The sequence below is a fragment of the Euprymna scolopes genome, chromosome 36 (assembly GCF_053919585.1).
Source record: "Euprymna scolopes isolate OS-2025 chromosome 36, ASM5391958v1, whole genome shotgun sequence".
Taxonomy (NCBI): Eukaryota; Metazoa; Mollusca; class Cephalopoda; order Sepiida; family Sepiolidae; genus Euprymna; species Euprymna scolopes.
The window spans coordinates 32,412,211-32,425,862 of NC_136517.1; positions in this window are offsets into that span (position 1 = coordinate 32,412,211).

The following is a 13,652-nucleotide window of genomic DNA, read 5'->3' on the forward strand; positions in this document are numbered from 1 at the left end:
GCAACCATTGTAAGAAAGTAATAAGGAAGGCAAGAGAGTTGTATGCTCAATCTGTTAAGTCCAAAGTAGCTGAGCAGCGGCTTGGTTCCCACCAGTTTTGGCAAATAGCAAACAGAATCCTGAACAGAAGCGTGTGCTCCATCCCAACTATTATCAATGGACCTGAGGTAATCTCGTCAGCATCAGACAAAGCCAAACTCTTTGTCAAGAACTTTGCAGCTAATTCTACCCTTTGCGACCAAGACCGCCAACCCCCAATATTTCCTCCTGTATCAGAAAACACGCTATGTGATATACGTATATCTGTACGTGATGTTGCGAAGCTAATCAAAAACCTTGATTCGAGTAAAGCAACTGGCCCTGATGGTATTCCAATTATAGTACTCAAAAAACTTCAACCTGAATTAGCGCCCATACTTACAAAACTGTTTAAACGTTGTCTTAAGGAGAATAGTTTCCCATCTCCCTGGAAAATCTCATCAGTATGCCCTGTATTTAAGAATTCAGGTGATCGCTCATCCCCCTCTCAGTACAGGCCAATAAGTATCCTGTGCGTCATGAGTAAGTTGCTAGAATCTGTGTTAAATACAGAAGTAATCAAACATCTCAACAAAAATAACCTTCTTAGTGACACTCAATATGGTTTCCGTTCTGCTAGATCTACAGCAGATGTCCTTACAGTTATATCGCATAGGATTAGCAAATCTCTCGACGGTGGCAATCTTTCTAGGGCAATTGCTCTTGACATATCTAAAGCCTTTGATAGGGTAAGGCATAAAGGTTTACTTCATAAGATCGCTAGCTATGGTATAGCTGGAAAAGTCTTCTCAATTATTAAATCATTTCTTTCTGATAGGTTCATAAGCAAAATAGGCAAAAATCAGAAGCTCACAGTATTAATGCCGGTGTCCCTCAGGGATCCATCCTGGGCCCAACTCTTTTCCTGATCTACATTAATGATCTTCCAAATCATATCCTTACATCATTTGTAGACATTTATGCTGACGACACTACCATTTATGGTACCACATCTAAGACAGTAAACGACCAAGTTCTCTCCAATTCTCTCTCCTCTGATCTTGAGCACGTAGTACAATGGGGAAAGGAGTGGCTGGTTACTTTTAATGCATCTAAAACCAAGCTTCTCTCTTTACATCATCAACATTCTAATTCACATTTGTCATCAATTGAAATGAATGGCTCTCGTCTTCAGGAGGCCTCAAGTTTTGACAAGCTTCTGGGCTTGACCATTACTCCTGATCTTAAATGGAACACGTATATCAAATCTGTTGCCAAGGCCGCTGGAAAAATGGTGGGATCTTTCTATCGATCCAGTAGATATCTCACTGCTGATGCTATTCTCTATCTATATAAGAGCCAAGTACGTCCAAGGATGGAATACTGTTGCCACATCTGGGCAGGAGCTGCTAGAAAGGACTTGTCCTGCCTTGATAGAGTTCAAAATAGACTTCGTAGCCTCGTAGGAGATGTCCTTTTCTCCTCCTTGCAACCTCTATCTCACAGAAGAGATGTTGCGAGTTTGTCTCTGATGTATCGTTATTTTCATGGAAAGTGTTCAACTGAGCTTCAATCTATGGTCCCCCCTCGCCAAACTTTCACAAGAAACACTCGTCTAGCTGTAAACACTATCAATAATTTCCCCCACTCTTTATCTGTGCCTAAACCTAAACGTAGATTCCATGAACAAAGCTTCTTTCTTAGAACTGTACGCCTGTGGAATTGTCTTCCGTTTTCCTGCTTTCCGGCTGACTACAATATGGTTGTGTTCAAGTCTAATGTAAATAAGTTCTTGATGAGCCGTTCCATATAAGTTATTAAATTTACCAAATTTTCATTACTAATGATTACTATATTGACCAATTTCTACTGTACACTTTTTAACCCTTATCCTTGAGTGGCCTCTGGGCCTTGATAATGTGGTGATGCTTTTGTAAAAAAAAAAAAATGCTTCAAAATGAAAGTCACTAAATCTCTATTAGTAAGAGATAATAAGACAACTATTCCTCTGATTAAATCATTACCAAGTCGCATAGAAACTCCTTAAATACGAAAAATCAGAAAGACATCAACAATAGCTGTAATCCCGATTTGGTAAGGAGGAACATTACTAATAACTCGTTTAATTCTTTATCTTAATTATAATCACTAGCAAGGGCGCTCGACCTTGCCCCTGATCGTAAAATACGCTTAAATACATTTTAATTTTTGCAGATTTCGTATTTATTATTACAGAGGCAATTCTCTTTTGAATATTACTTGGAAATAATATATAATGTACTTATTCAAAACATTAATAAGTGAAGCATGCATGCCCCCCCGTGACTGCACAGTGAACGAGGCATAAAATAATGATTACGTTCAGCATTGCCCCCCTACCCACCCACATTTTGCTCCAAAAGTCCCCAGGGTACGTCAAATCCTGGTGAAAACGAACAAACGGTGCAGTTTTGGACCTTAACATATGTAAATTTGAGTTCTGCACCATGTAAAAAAAGAAATGACCATCATTTGCACACACCCAATAGGTTCCAAATGTCACCAAGGCCTTAACATATTTAAATTTGAGTTCAGCACCATGCAAAACTGCTAAATAGAAATGCACAGACAATTTTGGACAAATATGGTAAAATAGTCCCCAAAAATGGAGTCTTTTTATTAGCCCTAAAAATCCAGGCCATCATTTTTTTTTTAATAAGCACAAAAGTGTCAATTTTAGCCATATTAACCCGAAAGGCATCCCTAGGGGGGGGGCAACCGGAGTTTTCCCGGAAAATCCGTTCTGCTACTTTTTACTCATATCATGTTTAATGTTTGTGCTAAATTTCAAAAAAAAAATTCCAAGGTTTATTTATTTGAGAAAAATACGAACAGACGAACGGACGAACGCACAAGGGTGAATTTACAGATCCACCTTCCTTTTGTCGGGGGGGGGGGAGAACAAAAAGGAAATGACTTGGGTGACATCAGTTAGAATTAGAACCAAACCTCTTAGCGATCCAGCCGCTTCGCTATCGTTTGAGCTATTAGTTTTACGCATGCGCAAACTAATACAAATATATCGGCAAGTTGAAATGAACATTTTTGCCTTGCGATTTACCGACTTCTGTGCGCGTTAGTCATCCATCCAAACAAATATTTGAATCGTTACTTGGTTTATGGTTACTATTTCCTGTTTATTTCAGTGTTATGTAGCCAGTAGTTTAAGAGTTCATCGGTTAAATATTTTCACACAGACCGACAGACACACACATCAACTGTTTTATTTATAGATATAGATTAATATTGATATTATTATCATTATCGTTATAACTGATATTATTTATAATACTACTCCTCCATCTAATAATCAGGTATGAAAGGTCACAGTATGCGTAAAGAGCGGTTTGTAGCGCTTGTTAACAGATACAGATCCATTACGAACAATGATTTGTATGATTCTAGCATAAAAGAAACTGTCGTCAAAGGGTCTTTTATAAAAGGCTATTGTTATTCATGATAAATAATAGTATAGTATTTACTATTTTTTTAATGTGGTGTTTTTTTTTCTTTAACTAATTTGCATTTATTAATTTTCTTCCTCATAACAGAGTAAGACACAAGGTCGGTTTTAATGCGCACTTTATTCAGAACCTGACAAAAAGGTTTAAGTGATTGATTAGCTTTTTTTATTTTACGACATGTCAACCGTTTTCGGCTTATTTAATGCCTAATAAAAAAAATGTTTGAGAAAAAAATGATTTTATGCTTCAAGTTTTTATATCCTCAAATATTTGTTCATGATGCTTGGTTTAGTTGATTTGTAGATGAAAATGATTTTTCTTTCGTTTTTTTTTTTAGTTTGCAAAATATTAGTAGATGTTGCAGATTAAAAAGTAAAAAAAAAAAAAAAACAGTAACATGAATGTTTGGTGCATTTTGGGTCAGGAAGCCAATATCTTTAGACAGCCTGATCTGGTAGCACCAAGTGAAGTGATTGAGAAGCATAAGAAAAAAAAAGAACGATGGTTTTAGAAAAAAAAAGGGTAAAGAGAAACGGGTTACAAATATACAGATACCAGCAGTGCGTCCACCATTGCACAATTGTAAAATACGCTTAAATTTATTGTAATTGATACAGATTTCGTATATCAGGCGAATCATCTATAGATTATATTGTGCCCAATATGTAGTAGTGATTTCAAAAGTAAAAAAGAAAAATATGCCATTGATGGCAGCTAGAATCGAAACCCAAACATTTAGCATTCCAACCTTAGTTGTTACTGTTTGAGCTTTCGTCAAACGGATAAAAATGGTTAACGACTTTAACGTATAAACGCATAAACGTATATTTGCGCATGCGTAAAAGGGCATTTTAAGTCGACCTGTATTTACCAAGTTCCAATTCCTTTGTTTTTTCAATTTTGACTCCTTAGCAGCTATTTTTACCGGTTAATAAACTCATAAAAGAACCGTCATCAAAAATCGATTTGACCCCTCGCGTTGATCTGCAACCTTGCGTCTCGGTGGAGATGCAATTTGAAGAAATGGAGACACACTGACAAGCATAATGGATTTTATAAATTAGAAAAAAATATCACAGGTAACTTCGACAGGTTGGATTTTACTAATTATGTACAACTAATTAAGGCACGACAAACAGTTCACGCTGATTTTTTATTTGCGCGAACATTAGGCCCGGCATTCGAGCAACCTGGGATCTCATGTTTAGATCAAGAAAAAACAACCAATTTGAATTTTAGCGGACTGGCAGGCTATTTTTTTTCTGCTAAAATCTTTGTAAAAAAAAACAAGATTTTTAGACTGACGAATCGCGATCCCAGAAAATTTAGTAATTCGTTAATATACAGTGTAACCCGGATATAATAGAGTCCCCAATATAAGTAAAACGGATATAAGAGAGATTTTCTCTAGTCCCAAATTAGAGGTTTTGTTAATGTATGGTGTAACCCGGATATAAGAACCCCAAATTAACGTGTAACTCGGGTATAAGAGTGATGCATGGACAGGGGAAGAAGTCTCTTATATCCGGGTTACATTGTATTTGCTTTTAATTGCCACGTGCTCAAATAAATATTTACTATTAAAAAAAAATACAAAACCTCATTATCAAAAAAAAACGACTTTCAAAAGAAAACTTTTTTTTTTCATTTGATAATTTTTTTTTTTTTTTATGTTTTACTACCCTTTTATATTGTCACGTGTTTTAATAAAATCATGTTAGAGGTTGTTTCGGCTAGACGTGTATTTGTTGCGAATAATTTACGGGGAGAGACCAGAGATTGGAGCTCTGTCGAGTGTTAGAGTGAAGACAGACTCGCAACGTATTTTCTGTGAAAGAGGAAGCAGCGAGGCGAAAAGGTCAGCGCCTACTAAATTTTGCAAACAATTTTGCACCCTAAGATGGAAGAGGTGCTCATTATAGATCCGCCCCACATGTGACACCAATACGCCATCTTAGTATATATACTGCATAATCATGTTGACACACCGGTTCCCGCTGGATCACTGAAGTTAAGCAACGTTGAACCTGGTCAGTACTAAATGGGTGACCATTTGGAACTTCCAGGTGCTGTATGTGCTCTCCGCTTATCTCGGCATTGTTTCCAGTCGTCCTGGTCTTCTCCTTGCCACTGGACTCAAACAGTGTTGATTCAGGAGAGATGTGGTTGGGATTGCGCAACCCTTGCCTCACAATTACACGCGCTACTGCCTCTACAGGGGGTATCCTTTGTCTTTCAAGACTGAACGGAAGCAGGGATGCGATCTTAGGACGTATTTGACTCTTGTATAGGTAAGGGATTGCGACGGGTGTGAGATAGTTTCTGAGTACATATGACGATCCCACCTTTTTCCTGCGACTTTGGTAATGGATCTTATGAAGGTCTTCTATTTCAGATAAGGAATAAAAGCCACTCCTGGGAGTTTGTCGAAGCAGGTTGTTTTTTTTCAATGCGAAAGCCGTTTCATTTAAACCTGAGCAAAGTTGAATTATAAACGTTGGTGGTGGAAAGATAGAAGTTTGGTTTTGGATGCATTAAAGTTAACTAGACTTTTTTTTTCACATTGTACAACACGCTCGATGTCGGAGGAGAGAGAATCAAAACGATTCTGATCTTTGTTGGTCTTTGTAGTGTTGTCACAGATGAAAGTATCGTCGGCACAGATGTCGACGATTGAATGAAGAACGTGTTTTGAGAGGGTCGGTGATAAAACTTATAGTTAATTTTGTGAATCTATTCAAATAGTAGTAGTAGTAGTATATAGTAGTGGTAGTATATAGTAGTAGTAGTAGTAGTAGTAGTAGTATATACATAGTGTATATATATACATATATATATGTGTGTGTATATATATACACATATATATATATATATATATATATATATATATATATATATATATATAAAGTGATCCACATACAGTACTGTTTAGCTCATCAGTACGGCAAGACAGGCAACTTCCTCAAGCCAGGATCGAAACCCAACCGCTCACACTTTCACCTACCTTCTCAGCAGCAGAAATATTGGAACGGTTAGAAGTCTGCCCTGTTTACTAGGGGATTGAGATTCGGTCCCCGCTTGACACATTTTCTAGCCTAACCGTACTGAAGAGCTGTAATACAGTGGAACACTACATCTGTGGATGACCATACATCCGCTATTCTACTATAAGGAGTAATGTGTATTTTTGTTATATTGATGTGTGTACACACACACACACACACACACACACACATATATATATATATATATATATATATATATGATTACTTAATTTAATCACATAAATTAATATACGAAAGTATAAATTTATGCGTAAACTTTAAGTATTTACTTAAACAGTGCTCAATACGTAAGCAGAGCTAGGTAGTAAGTTATATATATTTTATAACTTACTATATATATGTGTGTGTGTGTGTATGTAAAAGGAAAGAGAAAAAAAAAGATGACCTGCAACCCTGTCACGTAAAAGTTAGCGAGTAAAACACGTGGCTTTGTCTAATGGAAACATTCCGGATGCTGAGGATATGAGAAAAAGCAATAATAATAATAATAATAATAATAATAATAATAATAATAATAATAATAACAATAATAACAATAATAATAATAATAATAACAATAACAATAATAATAATAATAATAACAACAACAACAAAAATTCATATTAAAAAAAGAAACACTACATTACTGAAATAATACTATGATACCAGCTTCTTTAAGTTTGCGCCTTCCAGTTCCTGGAAATTCGGCATCAAACACACCTTGTATAAGTTATATTAATTGATACGTTATTTTGGAGGGTTAGGTTGCAATTTCTCAAACCGAGCGATGAGAGGTTCGCTTTTGTCGGTTGATTGTGTTGTCTTTTCGCATGATGAAGAAAATAAAGAATGATTCTTTTGGCTAATAGATGACAAACACATTGATAAAAAGGGGGAAAAAACATAACTACATCAGGACATTAATAATACAGCAGTATATATATATATATATATATATATATATATATATATATACATATATATATACATATATATATATACATATATATATATATATATATATATGCATATAGATATATGCATATAGATATGTATAGATATAGATGTGCGCGTGTGTGTGTGTGCGATGGCACGTAGTGGAATTAATTGAAATAAATGGTATCATGAATATAGTATTAAATAATAAGTCTTGATTCAAAAAAAAAAAAAAAAAAGAACAAAGGGCAATTTATTATTTATTTTCCGCCAGTATCGGCCCCTCCCTCATATTGAGGGAAGGTGGAGCGTTGGATAAAAGCAGATATCGGAACGCGACTAATAGAAAATGATAATCGATAAGATGTTGAAATATCAGCTGCGCCGCTATAAGTTCCGAATAGTTCCTATCCTCGTATACATTTCTGCCCAAACGTTTACTTTTTTGTTTGTAGAGGGAGAGGTAATTCTTATTACACCTTTCTTTCTCAAATATGAGTTAATACTATGGTGATTGTTATTTTTAGGTGATCGTTTGAGAATGTTTCGTATATTCTATTGTTTGTATAGCGCTCAGTGCTTTTATAATACTTTAAAGAAAAACATTATATTACTAACTAGCGGCTGCGCCGTGTCGTTATACACAACGCCGCGTAAAACACTCAACATCAAGTACACTCAACATCGTCTTACCATCAACGCTTACCCTGTGAACGCGGAGTATGGGAAATTCCCATATGCACAAAACAAAATCACTGAAAAAAAAACAAAAAATACCCTAACTAAGGGTAAGAATAATGAGTAAACGTTTAATAAAATGATGGTTAAAATTATTACAAACTTGCCAGGATTCGAACCTGGAATCTTCTTATCCGTAATCAGACGAGTTATCCATTGTGCCACAAGTCCTGTCCGTATGCCGAAAGATGTTACCGCGACTGTATATAGACAGTGTTAAATTCCGTTGACATGGCCAGGTAACTTTTTCAACAATTGCACGAAACGGCCCTTATTTTGGGTTTTTTTGTGTGTGTGACTTGGCGTTCTCTGTTACGAACCATATATTGATAAGGACAATCTAAGGAGCCACACCTTTCAGGGAAGAAAAGAATTTATAAATTCGGTGCATCCGTTCGAAAGTTTTATTGGTACACACACACACACACACACACACACACACACACACACACACACACACACATGAATAAATAAATAAACATTTATAATTTTTACAATAATGTAGTAGTGTAGATAAAAGGTATAACAATAGAATTGCATGATCAGAAGCAAAGCTTTATTTTACGGTTCCAATGCAATTTAAAAAGTCTTTGAGAAATAGATGAGTAAACCTTTTATGCAAACGACGAGAAGCACCCCGGTAAATAAATAATATAGAGATATAAATAATTATGAGAAACTAGAATGTATTATGTTGATAGATAGGTAGATAGGTATATATATATATATATATATATATGTATATAGATAGATAGATAGATAGATAGATAGATAGATAGATAGATAGATACATAGATACATAGATACGCATTATTGTAATGTAACATAGCGCGGATCAAAACGTAGATTCCATGAACAAAGCTTCTTTCTTAGAACTGCACGCCTGTGGAACTCTGTTCCGTCTGCCTGCTTCCCACCTGACTACAACCATGGATGTCTTCAAGTCCAACGTAAACACATTCTTAATGAACCGCCCCCTTAAGTAAACACTTCATTAAATCTCCACACTAACGTATTGTACTTGCAATAACCCTTATCCCTGAGTGGCTTCCGGGCCTTGATAAGTGGAGACCACCGTGTAAAAAAAAAATGATCGAATGTTGATGTATGAGAAGTGACGTCTCTAGTGGGGAGGGGGGAAGAACTATAAAAAAATATGACGAGATAAAGTTTGAGATCTTCTGGGAGATGTGATAATGTTCTAGATCTCGTGGAAGTGGTAGAGAACGTTCCAGATCACGTGGGTGATGTCACGGCCAACAAGGAAATAAATGTCGTTGTATCGAACCAAAAAGCGAGTCGGAGTTATTTCCTATTCTGTGTCTTGGTCTTCTTTTGCGACTGAAACTGCACACGACGTGTGTTGATCCGCGAAGAGCGTTACAGTAAAAGACTTTCAAAAGAAAGAATGGAGGAGAGGGGAGACTACGAAATAACAGGGATGAATGGTAATAATAAAGGAAGAGAGAGTCGGGGTCGGGGAGCTGTGAAAAAGAGCAAAATTGGGAGTAAAAAAAAGAAGGGTGAAAATTGCAAAAAAAAATGTAAAAAACGATGTTAAGATAGCAAGAAAAGAAAAAGGAATACAGAGAGATAAAGAAAGAGAGACAATGAGCAAGCTATATATATATATATATATATATATATATATATATATATATATATATATATATATATATATATATATATATATAAATAAAAATAAAAATTACAATTAAATTTACCAAACTGATCCAATCCAAGATGGGAAAATTTTTGTACACATTTTTGTGAATTTTTCCATGGATTTCTGCCTTTGGATTATTATGGACCATCTTCTTCCAATTACGGGATTTTTGGATTTTACTTGTGCAAATGGAAATCCCATTAAGTTTCTTGAAGTTATATATTTGGATTTTACCGTCACTGAATTATTTATCTTCCACCAGACTATCCATTCATGTGCAATCATCTTTTTCTTCACCATATTCCCTCTGCTTCACTTTTTTTGTTTTCAAGTAAGATCTTTGACTTACTTGTTGTTTCATCAAATACTTTTGCATGCAAAATCCGATCCCGCATTTTGCTAATTCCTACCCTCTGATGAGAAGGAAAGTATTTCTTCGAAACTCCGCTGATTTAGGACTGTCCACTTATCTAGTGTTTCTTTTTCAGATTAAATATGTTTTTAACTCATTTCAACGTGTTTTTTAACATATTTCATTAACTGTTTGCTCGTATATATATATATATATATATATATATATATATATATATATATATATATATATATATATATATATATAAGGTCAGGTTATGTCATATGCTACTAGTACCATGTAACTTAGTACTACCTTTCGCATGGTCGGGTTACCAGCGACTAAACCGGTTCCCCCACCAGCCTGTCTGGCGAGGAGGGTGGCTAGTCTCCCAGAAGGATAAAAACCAAGACCTTTCAAAAGGCGTACGAACCCTCCTTTTTGAAAGGGTCAACGGCCAACTAACATCATGCATATATATATATATATATATATATATATATATATATATATATATATGTGCGTGGGTGTGCGTGTGCGTGTGCGTGTGCGTGTGTGTGTGTGTGTGTGTATGTGTGTGTGCGCCTGTAAGCACCGGTCGCATGGGTGGTGTGCTTATTTATAACTAAATGTTTATAATAGGAAGTTTCCCTGGATTTGTGGGTGTTTGTAAATATACAGGTGCATCTGTGCATCTATGTTGGTTCATGGAGGCTTTTAAGATGTGCATATGTGTTTATGTATATATTTGTACATAAGCGTATATTTATGTATATATTTGTACATAGGCGTATGCTGGTTGGTGCATTTCTGTGTGTTTATGAATATAGGTGCTTGCGGATATACGCATATACATATGCGTGTGTGTATATACGAGTGGGTGTGTGTGCACGATCGGTTCCATAACGCGATCCAGTGCATCTCTTGGTCTGTCATCCACCACCACTGCGGAACCGATTACCCAAGGGATTGACAGATGTACGGAAGTGCAGCTGTCAGTCATGACTCTGTGCTGGCTTCCAGGCGGACGCCACTGGAAACTGAACTTCAGGCTAACAGTACAGGGATGTATGGGAAGCTCAACCCAGACAGAAAAACCAGAAATTGTGACGCTCTGTTAAGGCAGTTTTAGAAAGTTGATAACACTCATTCTGGCTAGTCACTGCGACCAATGAGCTGCTGAATCATCTTGGGTCATCCTTGCCAGTCTGGCATACCCCATTGGAGGAGAGGGGTGAAATGGTAACTGACAAACCCCACTTCATCCTTGAACTATCTTGTCAGCAAATTCCTTACGAAGCATGAAACGAAAACAGAAAAAGAACTCATACTGGCAGGGCGTCGCCCATGATAATAAGGCCCACAATACACCCAACTTCAAGATTGCATCGTGTAACATACGAACGATGCTTGACGGGTCTGATTCGGCAAGACCAAAAAGAAGAAGTGCGATTATATCGTGCGAATTAGAAAAAATATGACATCGATATTGCTGCCTTGGGTGAAATCAGGTTCAAAGAGAGCGGTTCACGTAGAGAGTCCGGCTACACCATTTACTGGAGTGGCAAGGCCTCTAGTGAGCGAAGCGAGTCTGGTTTCGGACTAGCCATCAAAAACGAGCTAGTGATGAAACTGATAGAAGTGTCCCATACGATAAATGACAGGCTGATGACACTCAGGCTCCCTTTATCAAAAGACCGTTGGGTGGCCGTATATGAGTGACGAGAGGACGATGGCGCGGTACACCAAGCATTTAGTTCTGAAAGTCAGTTCTTTATTTTGCTATACCTTCTGTTTGAGTTTTTCATATGATATGGAGGTGTTAGCCATTATTGTAGAAATCTCCTCGTCCATTTTGTTGTTGTTCATGACCGTGGTCCCTAGGTATTTGAATTTGCTGACATTGTAAAGCTCTTGGATTTTTGTTACATCATTTCGGTTTTCTTGATGTTAATTTTCAATCCGAAGGACTTGGCTGATCATGCGAAGCGAGTTATTATGTCCTGAGCATCCGCATGATTATGCGCTACAAATGCGGTGTCATCAGCAAACATGACCTCCCGTAAGAGTATCTTTGTTGTTCTATTTGCGGATTTGAAGAGTAAGCCATTTTGAGTTTCAGATGGTTCGCTGTTACACACAAGTCCTGGGAGGTGACTTGTTTGTAGTAGACAAGTCCACAGAACAAAATATTCTTACCGTGTCGAAACCCGGGAAGGAACATGTGAAATTGCTCCAGAAAAGGTTTAATATTTATGAAGCAATTCTGGTTCCTGATTGGTTGGTAGCAGAACGTGAATTAATTCGATTCGTCAGTTCTTAGCAGCATCGTTTATAAATAGAATCGTCCGACTGTGTGGGATCATACCCCATTACAACACTCTTGTGATGGGATGTGTCTCCTCGCGGCTTCGGCTGCAGGGAGACAGGGTAGTACCAGTCAAGGATTCGTCACTTGACACTCAGCCCAACAGGTGAGGGGCCGGGAACCGGCCCACCACCTGTTGGACTGAGGTACACCGCCTGGGTAATACCTAGGAGGTCCACCCTCCTAGGCCTTGCCACCGGGCTCTCCGGTGGGGCAAGTTTATTGCTTGCTGCCTGAGGCGCCCCGACCGGGGAATGCCGACGGGGTTACTCAGGCAATTTTTAAAATTGCAGGAGTGCCCCTCCTTTAGGGGAGCCTGCGGGTATCCCACTTTCCAGGCCTTGTGCCAAATATTGCCGATGTGGGCGGCAATTAAATATATACCGCATTACACCTCAGTTGTGATGGGATGTGTCTCCTAGCGGCTTTGGCTGCAGGGAGACAGGGTAGTACCAGTCAAGGATTCGTCACTTGACACTCAGCCCAACAGGTGAGGGGCCGGGAACCGGCCCAGCACCTGTTGGACTGAGGTACACCGCCTGGGTAATACCTAGGAGGTCCATCCTCCCAGGCCTTGCCACCGGGCTTTCCGGTGGGGCAAGTTTATTGCTTGCTGCCTGAGGCGCCCCGACCGGGGAATGCCGACGGGGTTACTCAGGCAATTTTTAAAATTGCAGGAGTGCCCCTCCTTTAGGGAAGCCTGCGGGTATCCCACTTTCCAGGCCTTGTGCCAAATATTGCCGATGTGGGCGGCATTTAAATATATACCCCATTACACCTCCATTGTGATGGGATGTGTCTCCTAGCGGCTTTGGCTGCAGGGAGACAGGGTAGTACCAGTCAAGGATTCGTCACTTGACACTCAGCCCAACAGGTGAGGGGCCGGGAACCGGCCCAGCACCTGTTGGACTGAGGTACACTGCCTGGGTAATACCTAGGAGGTCCACCCTCCCAGGCCTTGCCACCGGGCTTTCCGGTGGGGCAAGTTTATTGCTTGCTGCCTGAGGCGCCCCGACCGGGGAATGCC